Below are 26,949 nucleotides of genomic sequence, written 5' to 3' on the forward strand. Positions count from 1 at the left end.
CCAGCTCCAACTCTCAGGGGTACAGCTCTGATTTGGGCCTGCCTTCCTGGCATTTGCTTTGGGAAAGAGGAACTGGGTGGTGCCTGTGAGGTGACAGAGTCTCTTTTAGGGGCTCATTTCCTGAGGGGAGGACGGCCGAGGATCCCCCATCCTCATGCCATACCCACGGATGCGGGCACATGGGAACATCGCGTCCTGCATCTTAGATGTCATGAGGCTAACATGTGGTTAGGAGAGGCTGTGGCGAGCTGGCGTGAATCTTTTCACGAGTCAGAGCCTTTGGATGATCTCCGAGTGGGGATTTTCCCATCGCAGCTTGGTTGTGTGTGGCACGGAAGGGAGCTGGCTGCTGCTTTACCTTTCTTGCCCTGGCCAAGAGGTGGCAAGCCCTCTGCTTTCTCTTGCTTGCCCTCACCAGGGACTTCTCCTGAGGCCTTGGGTGCTTTCCTGGGAGGTGGTTTGGGGACAAACTCCAACTGAAACCTGTTCAAAAGAAGACATGGGTGTGACCCAGGGCTCCAGCAGCCCTTGCTGCTCACTGGGATTGCCTGCTCACAGGCAGATTTTCACATTGCACCAAGGTCCATTATTCCCCAGAGTTGACTGTGCCCTGATTCCAGGAACTGTCCTGGGAAATAGGGTCACCCAGCCAAGAAATCCAGGCCACGATGGGAAGAAAATGTCCCATAAATTCCTTCATCTCTCCCATCAGACCTACCTCACAGAAATCTCGACAGTTGCGGGACGTGTAAAATAGGTACCAAGGCTGAATTGTCAAAATGCCCACCTCTGGAGAGAAGGTTCACCCTCCAGGAGGGAATGCCCTGGGTAATCCGATCCATGATTGTTCCCTAAGCAACGGTGGTTTTCCACCTTTCTGTCAAAAACACGCCTTCAAGTAATCTTTGCAAGACAAAGGTGTGTGTGACTAGAGTCACTTAACCTAAGCTTAGCCTCCCCCAGCCCCTCTGACGTCTGAGGACAAGCTGGAACACAGGAGGCTTTATTTCCCGCCAGACTTGTCTGCCCATCCCACGTGACAGGATGGAAACAACCATGGCTGCCCTGAGTCCTCGTGGCAGGACACCCGTGGCCACGAGGAGTAAACGATACCGAACGAGAGCAGAGCAGTGCGTCGAGCAGAGGCTCCAGCCACAAGCACACTCACTCAGGAAAGACGACGACCCGGACAGAGCGCGACAGGGAGGCCACTGCTGCCACCCGGGACACCACCATGTCCAGCAGCCAGGGGACCTGCAGGGGAGGAACAGGGAGGTTGTGGAACATCCTTGTGAAGGCTGAGGCACTCGGGAGTGGAGGGCCCGAGGCAGGGAGAGCTGACAGCACTGTAGCTCTTGCCTGCCTGAGCAGCTGGCCAGGTCCTGGCAGGCCTCACGCGGGCAGGGTAAGGGCTGTGGGACTGCCCCAACACCTCACCTTGAAAACGGCTGTTTCTAGGTTCACTTTCCCACAGACCTTCTCCAGGAAGTCGTAGTAGAATTTCATTTGAACTTGTGCCCCTTCTATGAGGAGGACTCCTATGTCCTTCAGGACAAAGGCAATGTTCTCCCCGTTCCTCAGGCAGCGGGAGATGAGAGATGTGGTGCTGCATATGCAGGCTTCCCCTCTCTGCCGGGACACAGATGCAGCTGCGGCCACCTCGGTGTACTTGAGGGACTCCGCCTCCTTATGGCCTGGAAGATCACACAGGAGAGCCGGAGTTGGTCATTTAGCAGCCCTTGTGCCCGTGCTTCTGAGTGCTACTCATTGTATTCGCCCCCCAGGATGGCCCTGTGTTTGGACTGGCTCCACGGAGGGGCCGGTTTGCTTTTGACAATGGAGGCAGTCGTCCTGTTTGCCCTGTCCGTGCAGCCAGCAAGAGTTTAATTCTCCTCCTACCTGGCAGGAATTCCTCATCACCCGTCAGATTGTGGACGCCCAGAAGGTTCCTGGCCAGGCAAAACGCAGGCCACTGCACAACCAGGGTCCCGTCCTTAGCCTTGATCTGTTTGGAGACGATGTGGAAGGAACCGAAGGTGGGAATTCGGATTCCCTGCAAGTGGAAGAGAACGGAAGGGCTGAAGGGTTAAGGCTGAAGGAGGGACTGGGGGTTGCCTTGTGCAGGGCCTGTGCTTCAGGTCCTGCCGTGTCCGCTGCCGCTGTTCAGAGGTGCAGGCCTGGGCAAGTGGGAGAGAATTGGGAAGGAGCTGCCCAACCCTCTCCCTCCCACTGCCTTCCAAACCGCAGCACAGCAGTCCTGGCAGAAGAAGCCTCATGGAATCCAGAGGCTTCCAGCAACTGGGATCAGCCCTGAGATACACCACCACCTGCCACAAGCCATACTGCACCTGTGGGAGGCCCATTGGTACTTCACAGGGACTTTGGGGGGCAGTTTCCTGCTTTCCGGGGAGGAGAAGAGGCACTGCATTGCATGGCCCAGGGCCAAGGGGACTCCCCAGCCCTCCAAGCAGACCAGCTGGAAGCGGGTGCTGACCCACCTTGTGCAGCAGGAGGTGTTGTTGCACACAGACAGCCACCGCCTCCCAGACGGCTACTCGCTCTGTGGGGCAAAGGAAAAGCAGGTCACTGCATCTGCCACTTCTTGGCACTCCTACTGCCTCAGAGCAGGAGTGAGGTGGCAGATGAAAAGGGTCACCGCTGTCCCTGGCCCCAAACAGAGACAGCCCCGAGGCAGTCCGAGTGCTGGCTCTGGCCCACTCACTGCCAGGACCCGGTCGCATCGGCGCCCTGTGGTGGCTGTGGATCCCTGTACCTTTGGCGGTGACATCTGGACTTCTGGAGGCACGCTCCATTGCGGGGCCATCCTCCCAGAAGTTTATCTTGGTCCGCATCACACGTGCAGATCGCTCCTTGTTGGCACCAGCCATGTGGGAGCTAATCCCTTCCAGATGCTTCCAGTCGTCTGCCAGAAGCTCCTTCAGGATGCAGCACCCACCACCGTGCAGCCGCTTTGATACTGCTCCTGGGTGCCGTGTCACAGAGCACCCACTGTGACACCGTGGCAACGTGGCCAGTGCTGGCTGTTGCCCATTATGACGCTGGCACCGGCAACCTGCTGCCTGCCCTAGCACTGCAGGAGCCCAGCTCTGGTCTTTGGAGGCCACCACTCTCTAGAGCTGCACCCCTTGTGTTCGGTGGCACCCCACCAGAGGTGCTGTAGGCGGCCTCCTCAGGCAGGCTGGCCTCAGAATGAGATGCTGAGCCCGCCACCTTCTCAGGCTCTTCCCGCACTGGCCTGAACTTCTCGACCTTTGCCACCTCTACTTTGGTTGCTGTGCATCTCAATGGCTGTGGCCCTCACTTGTGCTCTTTGGGCACCAAGGGCAGGCTGGCCTCGGAGCTCAGTGGGGATCAAGGGGCAGGTTTTGCTTTCTTTGACATGGGACTCGTTTGCACTCGTAATAGTGTGTTAGAAGAGGAAACTATGGGCTCCCAGCCCTGACACTCGCACAGTGCAGAAGAGAAATAACCTGCAGTACTCTTGAGAAGTGCTGCGAGCTGTCACAGTTCTTCACTGGAGGAAGGGGACTGTTGGAACCAAGCCATTCATTATCAGCATTAAACAAACTGAGTTGTGAAGTTCAGCTTGGAACTGCTCGCGCTTCCATTCCTGTTTCACTGAAGTGAAACTGTCCAGGCAGCATCTGTCAGCCTGGTTGTTACATCATTAAATGGCCGAGAAAAAATTGCTTTCTCTGCCACCTGCTGAAAACTGTCCGTGCCTTGAGTTTTCTTTTCTAGATGAGGCTGGTCACGTTAAACCACTAGGAGTAGTCATGAAGAGGTTTCTAGGATGCAGGAAGGAAATAATATATCCCTCTGTACGTCTCTGCCTTCAACAATCCCGGCAGAGGCACACAGATTCCAAAACGTACCCATTTATCTTTCTCTTTAATGTGAACAGTGGGTTGCAGTGGTATTTCCTGTGACACCTGAAAATAAATTGAGACCATCACTCCTACACACAGACCGAACCCCCAGAAGACAGCAGTTCCTGGGTACCTGCCCTGGGAGGGTGTATCTCATCCAGGGAAAACCTCATTTCATCTTTCAGCGAAGGATCAACAGTCAGCTTGGCTGAATAGAACTGACACCAGCTGCCTGCCGTTTTACACGGGTATGGTCTTACAGAGCAGCATCACTTCTGTGTTTGTAGTCTGGGCAATGTGAATCACCGGCCATTGCCATGCTTTCCTGAACTGGAGTAATTTAAGGTCAGAACTGCAGAGCAGATAGGAAGTCAGCTTGTTTCCCACCTAGATGAGTAACATCCGCGCACGTGCTCAGAAGGAGCCTGAGGCATCATGATTTAGCTACGTGTAGACAGATGTCATCAGTGGCTCTTCCCTTGTGCACTGACGCAGTGACACCGTGGCAGGAGGCCACCAGGTTGGTCAGGCAGGATTTGCCCTTAGTGAAGCCACGCTGGTTCTCCCGTATCAGCTGAGACTTCCGTCCCACCTCAGACTCAGGAGGGATGTGACTGTTCTCTGAGATTTTCCATCACAGCCTGCAAACACTCGCACACCTCTGGAGCAGCGCTGGCACCTCACTCATCGCCAGGTGTCGGTGTGGGAGCAGCTGACCCCCCTGAATGCAGACCAGGGGCTCAGGGCGGGGGCTGCCATGCAGGGAACTCCTCTGTGCACGCCTGAGATGAACCAGGGGGAATCTCAGCTCCTGTGGGTGTGGGTTGCGTGGGGGGAGCTGAATTCTGCTTCAGCGGAGGGCTTCCAGCTGGGGGTGAGATGGCTGCATCACGTCTCCTGAATCGCTGCCCTGAGCGGGAGAAACGCACAGACCCCTCTTTACTTCTACCTGTCCTTTCAATCTGGATGTGCAGAGGGAAACATCTACACCTCACACGGACAGGCACGCTTTGCTGGGACAAACCATGCTGCTGGAATCAGTGTCTGTCCATGCTTTAGAGAAGAGCAATTGCTGCTTACTTCAGTCTCGTTCAGAACACTTTTCCCAGGGCTGACCCTGCTGCCTTGCAGGAGCTGTGAGCCCTGGAGCCCCAGGGACATGTGCAGGAGCTGCTGGGGGAAAGAGTAAGGGAGCCCTTGGGCTGTGCCTCTGCTGCTGAGCTGGGCCGGGCTCCCGGGACACAGGGAGCTCATACAAGTAGCTCGTACAGGAACAGCTTGTACAGTGCAGCAGAGCTGGGGCACTGCCTGCGGGTGACAATGAGAGGAGAGAAGGCTGAGAGATACAACACAGTGCATAGAGCGGGACAAATCTGAGTTGGCTGGGGGAGCAGCGCTCACAGACCTTATCGTGGTAAGGCTCTGGCTGGCTGGGCAGCGTGAATCAGTATCCTGGAAAGGCTTTCTGGACCAGGGACATGCATACTTGTTTCCTGCGGAGAAGGATCTGCTGCGGATGAGGGCTTCCCTGCTGCAGCACAGAGCACAGCCCTGAGGGCTTCGTGTCCCATGTCGGCTGCAGGCTGTGCAGCCGGGGCTGCAGCCGGGTGCCCAGGGCTGTCCTGCAGAGCAGGGTCCCTGCTGAGCCCCAGGGGCTGTGTGCCGGGCAGGGACTCTGCCGCCTGCCAGGCTCAGCACTCAGCCTGCCTGGGGAGCTGCCCAGGGCGCTGCGGGGAGACGTGTGGGGGGAAGGAACCCCCTGGCAGGGCAGGGGCGTTCTGCTGGCAGAGCTGCTGCCTGGGGCAGGGGACTTACAGTTTACGGTGCTCCAAGGCAAAACCAGGCGACTTTAATTCAGAAATAGGGCACTGTTTATCTGCTTCAGTGTGGGCTTTCCTTAGTCACTGGTTTTTGTTTCTGCTCCTCTGTCTCAGCAGAAATAGATATAAATGCTGTGATTTCAGAGAAGTGGAGATGGCCTAGCCATCACTTTGAGGTTTGCCAGGATGCACAGCAAGATCCTTTGCTGCTCCTCAGCCCATAGAAATCACCATCACCCCATGCTGTTTCAGCAGGTTCGGTGTGACCTGGCCCTTAGCATCTGCACGCACCGAGATGCCCCTGGGCAGTGCCTGATGCCAGGAACGGTCTGGAGGGCAAAGCCGAGCACGCAGTAGCTGAGATGGACTCTGTGAGCTCCTGGGAGGGACCTGTGGTCAGAGAAACAGCTGCAGGCAGGGAGAGCTGCAGGCAGCAGAGACATGGACAGGGAGGGAGAGGGACCTGGTGCCAGAAAGATGGTGGGAGGGAGATTTGGGCATCTCCCTGCCATCCCTGAAGTGCAGGCAGCTTCCCTGCAGCAACAACTTGGCCTGTTCATTTCTCCCAACACAGAGCACCAGCCCAGTGCCACGTAAACTTGGTCATAGCTGCCACTGGACACGTTTGGTTGGGGGGAGAGAATTCAGGTGCATCTCAGACACTGATGTGGTGGGTTCTGTCATGCAGATATGTCCACGGAGGAAACACATTCATTTCTCCCCTTAAGCTTTGAGGTTCCGGGAAATGCTGTGTGTGAGTCTGAGAATGAACAGACATTCCCTTCAGGACACTTGAATGGAATTGTGGCATTCAAGTATTTTTGGGGGGTCTCTGCTAGGCTGCAGGTGGCCCTGGGTATCTCATAGCATCTCTGCGTCAACCAGCAGCCCCATGGAGAGAACACCTCAGTGTATTTTTATCTGAGATCACTCTATTTCAACTTTCTTCTTGCTGCTGGCCAGGGCTGACTCCAACAGTCTCCACAGCAGCGTTCCCTGTGCCCAGTGGCATCCTCAGCCAGCAGCAACCAGAGCTCAAGCAAAGATCCTGCCGAAAAGGCAGGGGCAGTTAGGGAGGTTTCAGCAAGGTATGAAGTAGGCTTTGCTGAAGGTTGTCTACCATAACGTTGTATTGCTTTTCCTTCCTTTATCAGGTCCCCGTGCCCAGAGGCAGCAGATGCCCAACAGCAGCTCCATCAGTGAGTTCCTCCTCCTGGCATTGGCAGACACACGGCAGCTGCAGCTCCTGTACTTCTGGCTCTTCCTGGGCATCTACCTGGCTGCCCTCCTGGGCAACGGCCTCATCATCATAGGCATAGCCTGCGACCACCGCCTGCACACCCCCATGGACTTCTTCCTCCTCAACCTCGCCCTCCTCGACCTGGGCTGCATCTCCACCACCCTCCCCAAAGCCATGGCCAACGCCCTCTGGGACACCAGGGACATCTCCTACGCTGGATGTGCTGCACAGTGCTTTCTGTTTGTCTTTCTGATATCAGCAGAATATTCCCTTCTCACTGTGATGTCCTATGACCGCTACATTGCCATCTGCAAGCCTCTGCACTATGGGACCCTGCTGGGCAGCAGAGCTTGTGCCAGCATGGCAGCAGCTGCCTGGGGCTGTGGGTTTCTCAATGCTCTGTTGTACACTGCCAATACGTTTTCACTGCCATTCTGCCGAGGCAATGCTGTGGATCAGTTCTTCTGTGAAATCCCCCATCTCCTCAAGCTCTCCTGCTCCATCTCCCACCTCAGGGAAATTTGGGCTACTGTAGTTGGTGTCTCTTTAGCATTTGGGTGTTTTGTTTTCATTCTTTTCTCCTATGTGCAGATCTTCAGGGCTGTGCTGGGGATGCCCTCTGAGCAGGGACAGCACAAAGCCTTTTCCACATGCCTCCCTCACCTGGCTGTGGTCTCTCTGTTTGTCAGTGCTGGTTTCTTTTCCTACCTGAAGCCCTCCTCCATTTCCTTCCCATCCCTGGATCTGGTGGTGGCAGTTCTGTACTCTTTGGTTCCTCCAACCTTGAACCCTATCATCTACAGTGTTAGAAACAAGGATATCAAGTGTGCAGTTAGGAAAGTCACTTCACACGTTTCTGAATTGTCATCACTTTACTCTCATTTTTTGCAATCTTTAGTGTCATTTGCATTTATTGTTCTCTGAGATAAATATTTATTATTCTTCTCAGTTCTACTGAGGAATGGATTTGCTTTGTTTTGTTTCCAGTTATAGAAATGTGTGTCTAAACATATATCAGTGCTGACCCTCTTAATATCTGTTCAATAAAATGGGATTTCCACAATGCACTGCTGTTTCCTGAAGACTGTAGAAATGAATTGCAGAAAGGTCTGACAAATTAAGAGCTGGGATATCACCAATTACATGAAGTTTTAACAAAAGGAAGTGTGAGATTCTGCACTTGGGTTGAGACAACCCTGACTGTGTGTACAGACTGGAAGATGAGGGGCTGGGGAGCAGCTCTGGGAAAGGGATCTGGGGGATCTTGTGGTCAGCAATTTGAACACGAGTCAGCAGTAAAAGGCCAACAGTACCCTGGGGTGCATCTGGTCCAGCACAGCCATCTCATGAGGGAAGGGATTGTCCTGCTCTGCTATGTGCTGGCATGGCCTCACTTTGATCACTAGGTGCTTTTTGGATGCGGTAATGTAAGACGGACATCAGACAATCAGAGAGCATCTGTAGGAGAGCTATGAAAGTAGTGAAGTGTCCAGAGGAGAGGAGTATGAATCATGGCTGAAGTCACTTGGCTTGATCATCCTAGACAAGAGGAGACTGAGAGGAGACCTCATCATACTCTATGGCTTCCTCATAACCACCATTGTTCTTTAGGGATGTGAAAGATAACAAGAAGGGGTTCTACAGGAGCAGAAGGAGACAGGCCAAGGAGAGTGTTCCCCCTCTGATGAAAGGCAATGGGGAGCTGGCTTCCTCAGACATAGAAAAAGCTGAGGTAGTCAAAGAGTGCTTTGCCTCGGTCTTCATGAGTGGTCAGGCTTCCCATGTCTGCCAGGACCACGAGCCTCTAGGTGAGGATGTGGGGAGTGGTTTCTGTCCCACTGTAACGGTGGAACAAGTCCAAGTCCTCCTCATGGAACTGAAGGTGTCTAAGTCCATGGGGCAGGATGATATCCATCCCAGGGTTGTGAAAGAGCTGGCTGATGTGGTTGCTGAGACGTTCTCCATCATATTTGAAAAATCATAGCTGTCTGGTAAAGTACCCAGTGACTGGAAAAAGGGAAACATTTACTCCTATTTTTAAGAAAGGGAGAAAGGAAGATCCAGGGAACTAGAGGCCGGTGAGCCTCACCTCTGTATCTGGGAAGATCATGGAGCAGATCCTCCTAGAAGCTATGTTAAGGCACATATGAGATAAAGAGGTGATTTGAGACAGCCAGCATGGCTTCACCAAGGACAGATCGTGCCTGACCGATCTGGTGGTATGGTACACTATGATAGAGTGATGGCTTCGGTTGACGGGGGAAGGGCTATGGATGTCATCTACCTGGACTTCTGCAAGGCCTTTGACACGGTCCCTCAGCACATCCTTCTCTCTAAATTGAAGAGGTGTGGATTTGAAGGATGGACTGTTCGGTGGATTAGGAATTGGCTGGCTGGATGCAGCCAAAGGGTTGTGATCAATGGGTCTGTGTCAGGGTGGAGGCGGTCACAAGCGGTGTCCCTCAGCGGTCAGTCTTGGGAGCGGTGCTCTTCAGCATCTCCATCAATGACAGACAATGGCATCGAGTGCAGCCTCAGCAAGTTTGCGGATGACACCGAGCTGAGTGGTGCAGTCAATACACTGGAAGGAAGGGAAGCCATCCACAGCGACCTGGACAGGCTGGAGAAGTGGGCCCATGAAAACTTAACAAAGTTCAATAAGGCCAAGTGCAGGGTGCTGCACTTGTGTCGGGGCAGCCCCAGGTATTTATACATACTGGGGGAAGATCTCCTTGAAAGCATCCCTGTGGAGAAGGACATGGAGGTCCTGGTGGATGAGAAGGCCAACTGTGTTCTGGGCTGCATTAAAAAAGGGCTGGCCAGCAGGGAGTGGGAGGTGATTGTGCCCTCTACTCTGCTCTTGTGAGGCCCTATCTGCAGTACTGGGCCCCCAGTCTGGGCCCTCCTGTACAGGAAGGACATGGAGCTCTTGGAGCAGGTCCAGAGGAGGGCCACTAAGATGATCAGAGGGCTGGAGCACCTCTCCTATGAGGAAAGGTTGAGGGAACTGGGCTTGTTTAGCTTGGAGAAGAGAAGGCTCCGGGGAGACCTCATTGTGGCCTTACAGTACTTGAAGGGAGTATATAAACAGGAGGGGAAACTGCTGTTTGAAAGGGTGGATAGTGATAGACGGGGGGAATGGTTTTAAACTGAGACAGGAGAGGTTTAGGTTAGATATTAGGAGGAAGTTTTTCACTCAGAGGGTGGTGATGCACTGGAACAAGTTGCCAAAGGAGGCTGTGGATGCCCCATCCCTGGAGGCATTCGAGGCCAGGCTGGATGTGGATCTGGGCAGCCTGGTCTGGTGCTTGGTGACCCTGCACATAGCAGTGGGGTTGAAACTAGATGATAATTACGGTCCTTTTCAATCCAGGCCATTCTATGATTCTGTGATTCTATGGTTCTGTGATTCTATGATTTTATGACTGTCAGTGGAACAGGGGCTCAGTGTGCTCCAGGATGCTCAGATAAGTCCCTTATCCAAAGAGACAGGGAGTTCCTTTAGTTTTTCCTCCCCTAAGGTGCTGAGACCCTTCTAGGGACTCTTAAAAGACTCTGTCCTTGAGAACAACAGAAATTCAGGCATGGGGACAGGCCAGGTGACAGTCTTGGTGCTGTCCCTCAGGACCCCCACCCCTTTAAGAGCCAAGAGCAGCCTCAGCAGCAGCACTTGTTGGTGGAGGGGCTTAGGAAGGGCACAGGGGAAGGGACTGGGATACTGTCAAGACCTCCATGTCTGAGAGGAAGTGATACCAGGCTCATTCACCAAAGCAGTGGGAAATTTGCTGGGAATTATTCCATACATACTAACTAATAGAATCATTAAACTAGGAAAAAACCTCTAAGATAATCTACTCCAACCATCATCCTTGGCATCATAAACAAGGGAGTGAAAGTATGCTCCATACCAACATATAGGGTTAAATAAATTCAGCAGTACTGAGTCAAGTTCTGGTTACTGAGGTATGTCATTTGTAAATGACTGCAAGGAGAACTCTGTACTACTGATGATATTAGGATCTGAATGTCCCGATGGCTTCCTACCCACAGTATCATCCACTTACTCATTCCAGATAGCACCAGTCGGGCTGTAGGAAGACTCTGGGAGACCATGACAAAGGTAGGCCTTTATTTTCCTTCCCATATCAGTTCAACAGTTCCTTTTTTGTTCTTCAAGTACATGGAAGTGGCTGTGGGACCTCCCAGGCACTGAGTAGAGGCTGATCAACCTTAATTCTCCCTTAATTTTGCCCTTTTGGAAGATGAGTTTGATTTCTGTCTAAAGGAGTGTGCTCTCAGGAGGTCTGTCCTCAGAAAACACTCTGGTCACTCTGGAAAGTTTGCTGACGCTGTCCAGAAAGGCAGGGGAGGCTTATGGAGCAGACAGGAGGCTGCAATGAATCTGCCCAGGGAGGTTGAAGAAAATCTCACAGCAATGTTGGGGGTTGTTCATGGAGTCACACACTGAAGCATTGGGGCTCTGTGAAATGTCCACAACTGAGCTGGCCTTGTGACTTCCTCTTATACATGGGGGTGTTCAGAGACACGAGTCCTTCCTTGCACACCCAGAGGCAGGGCATCGCTGCTTTCATGGTGTCTCTGGCTCCTGCTGCCTCTCCCAGAAGCTGGGAGGCAACTCTGCACTGCAGTGCACCCTGCTCTGCACTCCTCTGAGATACTCCTTGGCATGAAGAATGGACACATGGACCTTGGTTCAAGGATGGACAAGGACAAAGCACCTCTCAGCTGATCCGAGAGGCCAGTGCTGGTAATGGTGGCTGCAAGAGGCTGGTCTGTGATGATTGCCTGGGGACGGCTGTCAGCAAACATGGCCACAGAGCTGCCCCTGCCCTGCGGAAGGGCCACCTTTCTGGGCTGACTCATGCAGCCAGGTGGACAGATCTGCCCAGAACTCCAGCTTCTGGGGGACTTTAGAATCTCCAGGTCTCCCAGGGGACTGAGGTAACTGGGCAGTGTCACAGGTGCAGGTGTGCCCAGCTTGATCATCTTTTTAAGCAGGTGGCCAGACTGTGAGAGGAAGTAGCAATGCTGAGAAGTATCCAGAAATCAGAGAGAGAGATTGATGCCTGATACCATGCAACGACACAGGCAGACCAACAGTGCTGTCTTAGGTCCCAGCAGGGGGGAGAAGCAGGCTTCCAGCCTGACAGATGGTAAATGTGAAGATGGTACACATGGTTTCAGCAAGATATGAAGTAGGCTTTGCTGAAAGATGCCTACCAGAATGTCGTATTGCTTTTCCTTCCTTTATCAGGTCCACATGCCCAGAGGCAGCAGATGTCGAACAGCAGCTCCATCAGCGAGTTCCTCCTCCTGGCATTCACAGACACACGGCAGCTGCAGCTCCTGCACTTCTGGCTCTTCCTGGGCATCTACCTGGCTGCCCTCCTGGGCAACGGCCTCATCAGCACAGCTGTAGCCTGCGACCACCGCCTGCACACCCCCATGTACTTCTTCCTCCTCAACCTCGCCCTCCTCGACCTGGGCTGTATCTCCACCACCCTCCGCAAAGCCATGGCCAACGCCCTCTGGGACACCAGGGACATCTCCTATGCTGGATGTGCTGCACAGGTCTTTTTCTTTTTGTTTTTGTTTTCAGCAGAATATTCCCTTCTCACTGTGATGTCCTATGACCGCTACGTTGCCATCTGCAAGCCTCTGCACTATGAGACCCTGCTGGGCAGCAGAGCTTGTGCCAGCATGGCAGCAGCTGCCTGGGGCTGTGGGGTCCTCAATGCTGTGCTTCAAACTGCTAACACATTTTCACTGCCATTCTGCCGAGGCAATGCTGTGAATCAGTTCTTCTGTGAAATCCCCCATCTCCTCAAGCTCTCTTGCTCAAACTTCTTCCTCAGGAAATCTGGATTTCTTCTTGTTAGTGCTATGTTGACTTTTGGATGTTTCATTTTCATCGTGTTTTCCTATGTGCAGATCTTCAGGGCTGTGCTGAGGATGCCCCTCAAGCAGGGATGGCACAAAGCCTTTTCCACGTGCCTCCTTCACCTGGCCGTGGTCTCTCTGTTTCTCACCTCTGACGTTTTGGCCTACCTGAAGCCCCCCTCCATCTCCTCTCCACCCCTGGCCGTGGCGGTGTCATTTCTGTACTCGGTGGTACCTCCAGCAGTGAACCCCCTTGTCTACAGCATGAGGAACCAGGAGCTCAAGGGTGCTTTGAGGAAAATGATGACATTGACACATTTTAGCTGTGGTAATCGCCTTGTCTTTCTCTGCAAATGACTCTCAGTCTGTCCCAGAATGGGCCTGTTTTTCGTTCTTTTATGGTTATAACACTTACCTATTTAATTGATATATTCTCTTGCCTTTATTTATTTATTTATTTGTTTATTTATTTATGTATTTATGTATTTATTTATTTAGAGTGGTTATCATTAATTGTTACACGAATATTTGGATTCCTTTCACTTCCACTGAGACATCACTCTCTTCCCTTTCTCCTGGAGCCCATATACAATGGGAGTCAGAGGCTACGCTCATACTTTCTAAGTCCTGTCTCAATATCCAGGCAAATGAGATGTCTGCGGTCTTCACTGAGGCAACTGGGATGTAAGAAATACAGGGAAGGGAAGCTGGAGAGGGATTCCTGTCATGCTCCGGCATGCCTGTGCACTCCTATTGCCTTTGGAAATGTTCCGTTGTCATTCCAAACCTTGTGGATGCCCACAGGCTCCCAGAGAAGGGATGTGGCTGCACCCATCCCCATCCATCTGGATCTGCTTCACACCCGGACCAGTACAGCCAGTACAGACTCACCCATCCACAGCCAAACTGATCCAAAGAGGGATGTGGAGCGGAAGGAACTGATCTGGGATTGAAAATTCCCAGCAGATGCAAGCATGACCAAGGAGCCCTATGACCTTGGGGCTGTTCCTCAATTGCTGTCCTGACTCTGGCACTATCCCAAATCTTTTCCATTTTTCCCTGGACAAGACTGTGTGGGTGCTGGGGGCAACTGGAGCAACATGCACTGTTTGTGTCCATACATAGGCATGACCCCTCTGCTGGGTGCTTTGCAGGGCTGCAGCCTCTGTGAGCGCACAGGAGGAGGAGAGCAGGCAGAGGTGATCCTGGGGCCCTTTAGAGCTCCTTATGCCCATGGGTCCCTTGAGCAGGGTGCCTCGGGGAAGAGATCCAGTCAGCTTCCTCTTGCAGGAACAAAAAGGAGACATTGCCCAAGGAAACGACCACCATCCCTGAGCCTTAAGCCTGCCTCTAAGGGCTCGATAGGCAACTGAGTTCTGCACTGGATCACAGAAATGATAGAATCATTTGGTTAGGAAGAGACCCTTAGAAGTCATCTAGTCCAACTTCCCTGCAGTGAACTGGGATCCCCACAGCTCGATCCGGTGCTCAGAGCCTGCTCCAGCCTCTCCCTGAATGCCTCCAAGGATGGGGCTTCCACCATCTCTCTGGGCAAGCATGTGCCTGTGCCTCACCACTGTTGTCATGAAAGACAAATTTTCCTTTAATGCAATCTAAATCTCCCCTCTTTTAGTTGGAGGCCATTACCCCTTTCATTACAACGATGCCATCAGGGAGGCCAGCTGTGGCACAGCAGTGCACACTGCGTGCCTGCCATCAGCCACAGGATGATGCTGTAGAGACAGCAGAGCTGTCACCGAGGTACACCAGACCGCAAGGTCGACACAAATTTAAGGGCACGTGAGGAGGGCATAGAAGTGTAAAGAGAGAGGCACTGCCAAGCCACTACCTGCTGCTGCTCGTGGCCACGGCTCCAAGGAAGCAGCAGCCCTGACTGGAAGACAGCAGGGAGGCAATGGTCACCAGGCAGTGAGGGGCTGCCCCATGGACACCAGGGCTGCAGCTGCATGTGGCAGCTGGGTTCCTTGTTCCTCAGCCACTCCTGCGTGCTGGGGCTGCTCTGCTAGCTCCAGAGAGGATGGGAGCTGAGGTAAAGGATATGGTGCTGTTTTCTTTATTTGTACAAAGAGCCTCTGTCCTTACATACAGTAGATTTGTCACTGGTAAAAAGTAAAGGATTCTGAAGAAGACTGATGAATAATAAAGATTAATTGAAATTATAAATACTGTAAGGAAACAAAACAAACTGGAAGTGGAGGGAGGGAGGGAGGAAAAAAAGAAGCGAGGGAGGGAGGGAGCGAGGGAGGGAAGGTGAGAGGAAAGGAGGGAGGGAAGGGAGAAAGCGAGGAAGGGAGGAAGAGAGGAAGGGAGGGAGGGAGCTAGGGAGGAAGGGAGGGAGGAAGAGAGGGAGGGAGGACGGGAGGGAGGGAGGAAAGAAGGAAGGGAGGAAGGGAGGAAGGGAGGTAGGCAGGATGGCAGGAAGGCAGGAAGGAAGGAAGGAAGGCAGGAAGGAAGGAAGGAAGGAAGGAAGGAAGGAAGGAAGGAAGGAAGGAAGGAAGGAAGGAAGGAAGGAGAGAAAAGAAAGGAAAGAGGGAAAGGAAGGAGGGACGGAGGGAGGGAGGGCACCCTAAGGACACCCTTGAGATCCTGATTCCTCGTGATGTAGATGAGAGGGTTCACTCCTGGAAATTCCACCAAATGGTGAACGGCCACCACCAGGTCCAGGGATGGGTAGGAGATGGATGAGGGGGATTCAGGAAGGCAAAGAAACCAGCACTGACAAACAGGGACACCACAGCCAGGTGAGGGAGGCACGTGGAAAAGGCCCTGATCAGAGGGCATCCTCAGCACAGCCCTGAAGATCTGCACATAGGACAGCACAAGGAAAGTGATGCAACCAGAAAACACAAAACCACAGAACGTGAGGAGAAGCCCAGTTTCCCTGACGTAGGTGTCTGAGCAGGAGAGCTTGAGGATCTGGGGGATTTCACAGAAGAAGAGGTCAACAGCCTTACCTCGGCAGAGTGGCAGGGCAAATGTATTGGCAGTGTGCAGCAGAGCATGGAGAAACCCACAGCCCCAGGCAGCTGCTGCCATGCTGGCACAAGCTCTGCTGCCCAGCAGGGTCCCATAGTGCAGAGGCTTGCAGATGGCAACGTAGCGGTCATAGGACATCACAGTGAGAAAGGAATATTCTGCTGACATCAGAAAGACAAACAAAGCACCGTGCAGAACATCCAGCATAGGAGCTGTCCGTGGTGTCCCAGAGGGCGTTGGCCATGGCTTTGGGGAGGGTGGTGGAGATGCAGCCCAGGTCGAGGAGGGCGAGGTTGAGGAGGAAGAAGTACATGGGGTGTGCAGGCGGTGGTCACAGGCTACAGTTGTGCCGATGAGGCCGTTGCCCAGGAGGGCAGCCAGGTAGATGCCCAGGAAGAGCCAGAAGTGTAGGAGGCTGCAGCTGCCGTGTGTCTGTGAATGCCAGGAGGAGGAACTCGCTGATGGAGCTGCTGTTTGACATCTGCTGCTCTTGACACAGGGACCTGTCCAAGGAGGATGACAAGAAGATATGTTAGGAAAGTCTGCAGAGGGGTCAGTCCCGCTCTATACCTTTGGGCACATGGAAGTTTCCACCAGTCTCTTCTGTATCTGAAAGGGAATGATTTCTGAGGTTGTGTCCCTTAATTTTGATAGAATAGACCCTGTCTTCAAATGACTGTGAAATACTCACTTTTTTTTCCAGTTCCTGCATGAGTTGGACTAGACGACCTTTGGGAGTCCCTTCCAATTCTAAGGATTCTGTGATCCTATGATTTTATCTATGAGAAAAGTAATCTACAGCCTTAGTATGCATGCTTCCTCTGATGAAAGTAAGCTTCTCACCTTGCGCTCCAGGACACAAGAAGCCATCTCGGTGTCTACTTAAGTGCCTTCCCCAAATTTAGATTGCCTCCAGTATTTTGGGAATTGATGAAGAGATAAAAAGATTTCCCTTTTTCTTCCCTTGAAATACAATCAATAAAATCCAGTAATGAGAGAGAAAATTTTCCTCACTGTCATTTAGGAAACAGGCTGTCCACCAGGCTTGTTACTAACTGCTCAGTGCTTGCCCCTCGCTCAGTTGGAGTATGGCTGCACACACAAGTTGCTCTGACAAGAAGCCCAGACTGTCCAACTCCTCTCTCCCTCAGTCTCAGCCCAGTTCTGGGGAGAATGAGGAAAGGAACGTGGTGAGGCTTCTGAACGACATGGTGGGAGTTGAGGAGGTTAACATCTCCCATTAGCACTGCTGTTGCCAGAGACTGCTGGAGAGAGAACAGGAGCAGCGCACAGAAATAGGGAAGGAACTAAAGATGCAGCGATTCCTGAGGAAAGCAAAGAAGCAAGAGACAGCTGTGCGCTCCAGAAAGCCTTGTCCTCACCCAACAGCTCACACACCTTCCAGACTGCACAGTCACAGGCTGTGACCCTCAGCCTCTTTTACCTGCAGAGCAAAAGGGGCCCACGTCAGGAGAGATGCACCTTTGCTGTGCGGAGCTGTGGTTGCAGAGGAGCAGCTCACGGCCTGGAGCCATGGCCTTGGAGGCAGAGGCAGTGCTGAGTGGGAGGCCAGAACAAGGGGCTTGCTCACAGGAAGGCATCTGCAGTGCAGGGACAGATAGCATCCCAAACCCACCCTGCAGAGCCTTTCTCTCCCAAGTTCCCTCTGCCTCTGTCCCTGGATCTGCAACCTGGATCTGTCCCTTGCAGCACCTGCTGCCCACATCTCCTTATCATTACTCACAGAACCCAGCCCAGCCCCTGCACACTCAGCTGTGCCCTGCAGACCCCTCCTGGTAGCAGGACAGTGTTCAGGAGCATCTCCCTGTTTGCAGGTACCAAATAGCACATCAGACAAACCCTGATGCGGTCAGCAGAGGGATTCTGGTGCTGTCTGTAGTCAGAGGAGTGGGTGCGGGGAGTTTGTGACGTGTCTGGCAGCTCTGATTTTGGCCCGGTATAATAATTAAGAGTATCAATGACGTATTCAAAATCACTGTCCATTTCCATTAGGATAAAATTAAGGCACAGACACCACAAAGTTCTTACCTTAAAGATTAACTCTGCCTTCTTGATATACATGGAAGTCTCAATGGAAGTGCCCCGGAACAGACAGCCCCGTGCCCCAGGCAGCAGCTGTGGCAGCAGAAGGCCCCTGCCCTGCCGGGGGGCTCCTTCCCCCCACACGTCTCCCCGCAGCGCCCTGGGCAGCTCCCCAGGCAGGCTGAGTGCTGAGCCTGGCAGGCGGCAGAGTCCCTGCCCGGCACACAGCCCCTGGGGCTCAGCAGGGACCCTGCTCTGCAGGACAGCCCTGGGCACCCGGCTGCAGCCCCGGCTGCACAGCCTGCAGCCGACATGGGACACGGAGCCCTCAGGGCTGTGCTCTGTGCTGCAGCAGGAGCAGGTCCTTCTTCAGAACAAAAGAATGCACAGTGCCTCCAGCCTGATTCGCTAGGGGATGTCCCAGCCTAGTAATCCACTCAGGAAAAGTCCCTGCATTGCCTCCAGAGAGAAGCTGGCAAACGCAGCACAGGCCTTTCATGAAAGCCATGCCATAATGGTGTTGGTGCTTGTTAGACAACTTCTACCCCACAAAGAGGTCTCCTGAATACCAATACCATGGTGAAGACAGAAGGTCCATTTGGGCTAAAGCCATTATTCGAATGGATATTCTAAATATGTAAAAGTGCACTGAGCTCTGACAGTGTTGGCAGAGGAGACAGCTGAGTAGGAATGGAAATGGATTAAAGAGGAGAGTGTCGGTGTCTGTTTCTGGCTTCCTGGTCAGGAAGAAAATATGCCCTCTGCAGACAGACATGGTGTGCCTTGTGGTTTAAGGAACTTGATCCCATCTGGGGCGTTATTCACTCCAGTATGTGCTGGAAAGAAAACGCAGCAGGACATAAGCCATCCAGAAGATTCCTGGAAAGTACAGATGAGAGCTGCCTGACACAAACCACAGAGGAACCAGAGAGGAGAGGTGCCCTGCAGGATCTCATACACATCAGCAAGGAGGGGCTTGTTGGGGATGTGAACATAAAAGGACCGTGGGCTGTAGAGACTGCGAGATGGTGGAGCTGAGGCTTCTGAAGGGAGGGCAGAAGACAAGCTCACAGCCCTGGGCTTCAAGAGAGCAGAACTTGGCTTCTTCAAGAGTCTGTGGGGTATGGTCCCACATTGTAAGGCTCTGGGGACAATAGGGATTCAAGAAGTTGTTTAATATCCATGGGTCACCTCGTGCAAGCAAAAGAGATTCACCCCAAAGAGGAGGAAATCAGGCAAAAATGCCACAAGTCCTGCATGAATGGGAAAAGTTCTACATGGACAAATCCAAACATAAAACAGAAGCCCAAAGAAACCGGAAAGAAGAGGAAGAAACCTGGCAACAACACAGAGACCTTATCAGCATATACTTGCCTGGACAAATTCAGGAAAGCTAGAGCTCAAAAGCTATTCACTGTTCCCAGACATGTCAAAGACAGTAAAAGCTTCTAGAAAAATACAGGTGACAGAAGGAAAGACAGGGAGACTGTGGGTCCACAGCTGAATGGAGCAGGGTACCTGGTGGGAAAAAAACATGAAAAGTGTTGTGATACACAGTTCCTTCCTGACCTCACTCCTTTTTAGCCAGTCTGGTCTTCATGGAATTCTGAGGGCCAGAGGCTGATGGAAAATTTTAGCACAAGGCAGATGTACCTGTGGTGAAAGAGGAAGTGATCAGGGTCAAGCAAACAGAACATACAGGAGCTCGAGTTGGAAAGGAATCATGAGGGTGATAGAATCATACCACACCTTGGATTGGAAGGAACCTTAACGCCCATCAAGTTCCAACATTCTTGTTATTCTCAGGGCACCATGCAACCTTATCTTGAACATGGGGCATCCACAAATCCTCTGGGCAAATCCTGTGGTGCATGTGATCATCAAAAAATTATTTAAACAAATAGGAGACTTATCATATCCTAGTGAGAAACATTCAGTGCAAAGACTGTGGGATATCATGGATAATCTAGGCAGGGAGAATCTGGGGGGGGAAGGGGTCGGGGGGCAACCAGACAGTATAGAAGTCAAAATAGATCTTTGTTTTGAAGCTGTAGGGATAAAAGTTGTTATTTAATGTCAGTACAGCTGGGATCAAGAATAGAAGAGAAAGATCCAAATCAAAGAAAATTCGCCAACACATCTTTCAAATTTTAAAGTGCTTGGCCACACCTCTGTATTTGATCTCCCTCACACTGTAGGTGTTTTCAGCTCTCCCAAATAAATGGCCATGGCTAAGGGTGTGTTTCCTGCAGGCAATCTGGACGTGTGCCCTTCCCACTGCTCTCCAGATTTCCCCCTCCCTTTGCCCTTTGTTCTTTCTGATCCCTCCCAGCTATGTGTTTAATCTAGGAGCTTCAAGAAGTCAGAAACTTGTGCCATCTCAAAAGTCTAATGAACTCTTTAGACAGCTTCTTAACTGTATTTATATGTACCCCTTCCTTTCTCTGTCAAAAATACTTCTTGTGCAAAAATTCCCCATGGAAGGCAGGCAGCTTGAGCATGGCATTCCGGCTGAGGACAGTGTTTTACTATTCATTCCATTGCATCACGTTTATTCCTGTTTGTTGGCAACAAGGAGAAATCCCTCTGTGCCCATGTGCAGCTGGTTGTCTGAGGAAAGCAAGTGGGAGTTGATGCAAAGGAAAAGCAACATAGAACTGATGACCTTCAAAGGAGAATGCTGATGTGAGGAAAAGGGATGAAAATCCCACGGGGCCAATGTGAGTAGTGATGGGCTTGGGGAGGCTGAGGAGAAAGTTTGTCCACAATGTGAAAGAGCAAACCTCATTAGGAGACACCTGGGATGAATATTGTCTGCAAAGTGCTGCCTTAATTTTCTTTTAGTACTGGAGAAAAAAATGAAGAAATAAATAGACTCATTAAATGTACTTTGGGCTCTTCCTCTTTGAGTGCACTCCTGATAGCTCTCCTAGTTAGCCTGTACAGGTTCTGAAGACTTGAGGAAGATGTCAGGAAGGCACAGAGCACTTGAGGGCCCTCTGGGTTGTATTGGGCCCCATGGGGTATTTGGTGCTGAGCCCATCATCCTCCAGTGCTGAGAGAAGGTTGCACAAAGTGTTCAGGAAGATAAAGTCAGAAGGAAGTTTCTTGGAGTATTAATGGGCCCCACTGAGAGCCATTACCAACACAGCCCCCCCAGGGACTTGTTAGAGCAGATAATTGGAAGCCGTGAGTACAGGGAGACAAAGGCACTATGCTGGTGGCTCTGACGTTGAGAACAGCATCCTTTGCCTCATGAAGCAGAAAGGCCAAGCCGTGATGCCCAGACCATTGCAAGGGATATCCTGTCCCTGATGCAGGATCAAGACTATTCCTGGGGCAGTGGGAGCCTTTGCAAGGGGCACAAGGAGGCCATGAGACCCCAGTCCCATGAGGACAGTGTGTCCCCTCACAGTTGTCTGTACCACAGACACCATCCACAGCCTGTTGGACAAAGACCTTGGCTCTGTCAGGGCCTTTCGACTTTGCCAGCCCCCTCAGCCATCTCCATCACGTGCTGTCCTACACTGTCCCATGCCTGCACCTGTTTCCCTGCAGGATGTAGGCACCATGCCTGCTTCCCACCACAGTATCTCTGCCTGGACTGCTGCCTCTGACCTCAGTGGATGTTCTTTGAAACACAGAGCTGTGGGCTGATCACAGAATGCCTCTGGGTGATCTCAGGCACCATAGCCCCATGCAGGTTCATGCTATTACAAATGTTGCCATACTGGTACCGAATCAAGGGCCATGGGCACTCCCCTCATCTGGGTGGCTGCACTTCTCACACTGCAGCTCAGTAAACTCATGGCCGTGTTCATATTTATCGCCTCTGGCTTGTGCGGCATCGTTCTTCATACCCTTAATAATGCCACTCTGCTGCAGGTTGATCCTCATCCAGCCAGGTTGGAGCCTGCATGGATGCAGTAGAGATTGCTAGCCCTCTAGTGCCATAGATAATTGGAAGGAAAGGATTCCTTCTCCTTGTAAAACTTCTGAGGTTTCTGTTTGCTGAGTCCAAGAGTTGTTCAAAGTCCTTTTGGAATGTGACTCAATCCAATTACTGGAGGAGATGGTCTGACGTATATATATACCTGGAAGAAGATTAAGGCAGCCAACAAGACCAAAAGCTGTCCATTGATTTATTACAAATTCTAAGCTACTAAGGAATGCGGGGAAGATGGGGAAGTTAGCAATAGTAAAGGGAGGATTCCTAGCAAACAGTTTAGAGGGGACAGTCACCACCAGGGATCCAGCAACGTCTCATTGGTGCGTAGGGAGGCAGCAAGTCGGTCAGCAACGTCTTGTTGACATGCACAGCTGCAGGTCAGTGGAGGGGTTACCCCTTCTTCCTCGGAGTTCTTCGGGTTTTTATCCTCTCCGTAGCATCCTTTTGTTTGCCGGGGCAGCAGCTCTTTGTCAGGAGTGCTTCTGTTTGGTTTGTCAGGGGTGACAGTAGTTGCCAGGGGTACTTACATTTTGTTCACTGGGGCAACAGCATGTCCATAGTACATGCTCTTCCCGCTGGGTAATCAGCAGTTGATGACGTGATGGTCTCAGGTGGGCTGCTAGGTATGCGCATCGGCTGCACGGTGGTCCTCTCCCCTGAGACGACCTCTGTAAGTCAGCTTGAATGCCCACAAGAAGCAACAGCCAAAAAGGTTTCTCCTGATTGCCCAGGCACATTTGTTGCTCTTTCTGCTGTGCTCATGGTAACCACTGACCTCAGAAGCTTGTTAAGCAGCTTATGTCTCGGATGGGTGCCACTGGAAGAGGTTTGAGCCAAAAAGTGATCCAGCTTCTTACAAGATGTCCTTTGCTAAAACTGTGTGCTGAGACCTTGCTCAGGTACCTGGAGCTAGGGTGGATGCACAGTGATGGGCAGTGGATTCCTCTGCTCTCAACAGGGTCTGGATTCTTTTCAGGGTAACATCGGAGTGCAGTCATCCTCCATCCATAAAATTTGCAAGCTGAGGACAACTGGAAACAAATCCAACCAGCTCCTCTGACCTTGCACTAAACTGAGGGGAATCCCTTTGCTTCTCATGTCTCACAGCCATTCACACTGAGTGCAGCTGAGGTGCTTAGGATTTCTGACTTCATCAAACACTCCTGGGGCATGTAGAGGGGGAGGTAGGGGTGCAGAAAAAAACATATTTGGGATCCATATTTTTCGTATTGAAGTGCAGAATCTGACAAATTCTGAAAAGAAAACCAGTCTCCACACCACCAACATATTCCCATCTACTCTCAGGGACAAGATTGCTTCCTCGGGAGAAGGAGAGCAGATTCAGACACACATTTATGCACTGAAAATATAAACAAAGCAGATTCACTCCTCAGAAGAACTGAAATGAATGGAAATCATTTACCACAAGCATAACAAATGCAAATGACACTAAAGGAAGGGATCTGAGGGTTCTGGTAGTTGGCAAGTTGACCATGAGTCATCAGTGTGCCCTGGCAGCCAAAAGGCCAGCAGTACCCTGGGGTGCATCAGGTCCTGCACTGCCATCCAGGCAAAGGAGGAGGTTGTCCTGCTCTGTTCTGCACTGCTGCAGCCTCACCTCAAGCGTCAGGTGCAGTTTGAGTGTCACAGTGGAAGAAGGACATCAAACTATTTGAGAGCATCTCCAGGAGAGCTATGAAAACAGGGAAGTGTTCAGAAGAGGAGCATGAGGAATGGCTGAAGTCTCTTGGTTTGTTCATCCTGGGGAGGAGGAGGTTGAGGGGAGATCTCATCATAGCAGCTTCCTCACAACCACCATGACTGTCAGTGTAACAGGGGCTCAGTGTGTGCCAGGATGCTCAGGTAAGTTCCCGGATCCAAGGAGACATAGGGTTCCTTTGCTTTTTCCTCCCCTAAGGCGTTGAGACCCCTCTAGGGACCCTTAAAAGACTCTGTCCTTGAGAACAACAGAAATTCAGGCATGGGGGCAGGCCAGGAGACAGTCTTGATGCTGAGCTTCAGGACCCCCACACCTTGAACTGGAGTGCTAAGGGCAGCCAAAGCAGCAGTACTTGTTGGTAGAGGTGGGTCTGTGTTGCAATTTAGCAACACGGCACAGGGTTCTTGAGCCAGGAGGATTTCTTTATTGCTGTGATGATTGTGATCATGATGTATGTCTCTCTATCTCTACTGTTCCAAGCAAACCTTTTATATTCTAACACACTTATTCAGTACATTTCTACTAACAATCCATTGGCTAGAAAGCAAGCAAATTCCGTAACAAGTCTTCGTAAACAGCAGAGAGTTTATCTTATGCCTAGGTACAAAACACCCCTGTTTATTCAGGCCTTGTCTCCTGTCCTGAGCCTCATTACCAGCGAGTCGACCTTCAACGAGGCCGAGCTGACCTCTCCATCTCCCACAGGTCTGTACAAGGGAAGGGTCTGTGAAAATATTTGCCCCTGCCAGAAGGCCTCACAGGACTTCTCATGGGATGGTTAGGGGATGAACCAAAGGCCTGTAAACTGATGACACCCCTCTACTACCCCTCTTCTGATGGAACTCAGAATACCGTTGGCATCCCAGGCTGCAAGCACACACTACTGGCTCATGATCAGTTTTTCATCTACCAGGACCCCTAAGTCCTTCTCTGCAGGGATATTCTCTAAGAGTTATTCTCCTGGCCTGTCCTCATATCTGGGATTGCCCTGACACAGGTGCAACACTGCAAGCCAGCCACTGTGATGGTAAGTAATTGCACTGTGGATGGATAGATAGATATTGTTATCATCACATTTTTGCTTCCATTCATCTTTTTTTTCTATCTTTGTAAATAGTTTTTGTCTTACCCTATGAGTTCTACACCATTTTTTGCAATTCTCTCCCCCTATTCCCACTAGGAGAGAGGAGAGTGAACAAAAGGCTGTGTGGGGTTTTGCTGCCTGCCAAGTTAAACCACAGCACCCAGTGAGTTGTTTCAGTGCTCCCAAAAGGTGCCTGGGCGCCCATGGTTACTGCTTGGGTACCCTGGGCAGACTATTGTCTTCTGTGGTTTGATGTGGCTTGTGTGCCAGAGCACTTGCTCGGTTGCTCAGAAAGGCACCGGAGTTCTCTGGGATGTGGTTGTTTGCCCTGCAAGATGCTCCTGTCCCCCCGGTTGCACCAGGAAGTAGAGAACAGAACGAAATAGAAAGGAATGCAATGCAATAGAATAGCTGAAAGTGACCTTCAAAGGTCACCTAGTCCAACTGTCTCACCCCTTGAGGGATAGCCTAAAGTTAAAAAGTTAAAGCGTATTATTGAAGGCGTTGTGCAAATGTGTCTTGAACAAAAACAGGCATGAAACATTAACCAACTCAGTTGGAAGCCTTTACCCCCAAGTAAAGAAGTTTTGTGTAGTTCTGAGGATGCACAAGAAGCTGGGAGGGGACAGAAACTTAAACTGGCCAAAGGGACACGCCTTTTCCAACCTTAGTGATTCTACGATTCTATGATTCTCCGATTCCCTACCCTGTGGCATCATGCTGAGCAGTGACACTGGGATGAGGTGACTGGGGGCATTACTGATGCTCGATGACTGGTTAGGCACTGGTAGACTGGTGGTGAGCAACTGCACTGTGCATAACCTGTTTTGTTTGATTCTATTGCTGTTAGATAACAGGGAAGAACAACAAGTGTAAGAGCTGCAGGTGCATAAGCAGGTGTTTGAAAGTGCGTGGCTCAGTTTTCTTTTTCACTGGGAGGATGATGTGGCACTGGAACAGGCTGCCCAGAGAAGTTGTGGATGCCGCATCCCCGGAGGTGTTCAAGGCCAGGTTGGATGGGGCCCTGGGCTACTTGGTCTAGGACTTGATCTAGAGATTGGCAACTCCAAGTGTGACGGGGGAGATGGCACTTACTGATTCTTGAGGTCCCTTCCAACCCAAGCATTCTACGATTCTGTTATTGCATTACTCCAAACCACAAGTAAGCCACTGTTCTTCACAAAGAAGTTCCTGTTGTTCTGCATGACTCCATCCTGCTTATATGAATAAACCCACCCTCACGATAGACTTCTTGAGAGTGGCCTGTGGCATAGGTTAAGTCATGTAGCCTTACGTGGATTCCTTCTTCTGGTTCATCAGCATAATATGGAATACTCTGGCTTACATAAAGCTATACCATCTTTTAGACCTTCCTATATATATAGCCCATTTTTTTTTTCCATTTGGCTGATCTGCTTTTTTATTCAGCCCACTGCCTGGCACACCTGGTAGCAGAAGTGGAGTGGGGCCATTCTCCTGGCCAGGAGCTTCGCCGTGACCTAGGGCTGCAGCCCACATCTTGTGGGGACGATTTCTCTGTCCCTCTGTCCTCTGCTTCCAGCAATGTAGACGGAAAGATCTTCCCATTCTTGGAGTGCTTGGAGTCCACAGGCTCCAAGGCAGCAGGAGTCAGTCTCTCCTACTGGGGAACATCATGGGACTTTGCAGAGGGTCACACTGGCTTCCCTGGTTGGCGTAGACTCAGCAGGAATACTTCCCAGGCACCATGGCCCTGAGCCCAAGCCCACTGTCCCCAAGAAGTGCCCCAGCCCAACACTGTGCCCTTGTGCTCTGCTTATCCAGTCAGCCTCAGAGAGATGTCCCAAAATATGGGCAGGCAAGCAAAAGCTCTGGGTCAAAGCTCTCACAGTGTTTTAATAGGAACCAGTAGCAATGCACAACATAAAAGCAGAGGAATAAAACTTGGAGGAATTGTATGGCTGTTTCTGATGCCCCTGTGAAAACAGCTGCTGGCACTCACGGCTCTCTCAGTGGCACTGACCTCTCCTTTGTGTCTACACCCAACTTCATGGCAGGGACAGAGTCTCTTGTCCTAGAGCTCAGGCATCCTAGCGCTCTGGTGTCACAGCCTTTGTGTCCAATGGGGTTATGACAGAGATCTCATCAGCATCATCATAGCCCGTGCTCCCAAGGGACAGAGGTGAGGTGTCTCCATCAACTTCAGGGGCTCCGGCACTTCTCCAGGAGTGCCCACTCTCTCCTGCAAGCAGCAAAGACAACTGTTTGCCCCATGGGGTGCTCCTCCTGGGTGGTCCGTCACTCTTCTCCTTTGTGAGACATTCAG

General features: G+C 51.6%; 1 non-coding gene across 1 annotated transcript; it reads right to left on the bottom strand.

Moving 5' to 3' along the window:
* Positions 1-1,190: 1,190 nt before the first annotated feature.
* LOC121106972 lies at positions 1,191-2,419 on the bottom strand. Its single transcript, XR_005840236.2, has 3 exons — positions 1,900-2,419; positions 1,438-1,694; positions 1,191-1,254 (listed from the first exon to the last, which is right to left on the bottom strand). It is a non-coding gene; the product is annotated as an uncharacterized LOC121106972 (transcript).
* Positions 2,420-26,949: the final 24,530 nt, after the last annotated feature.

Source organism: Gallus gallus, chromosome 16 (genome assembly GCF_016699485.2).
Source record: "Gallus gallus isolate bGalGal1 chromosome 16, bGalGal1.mat.broiler.GRCg7b, whole genome shotgun sequence".
NCBI lineage: Eukaryota > Metazoa > Chordata > Aves > Galliformes > Phasianidae > Gallus > Gallus gallus.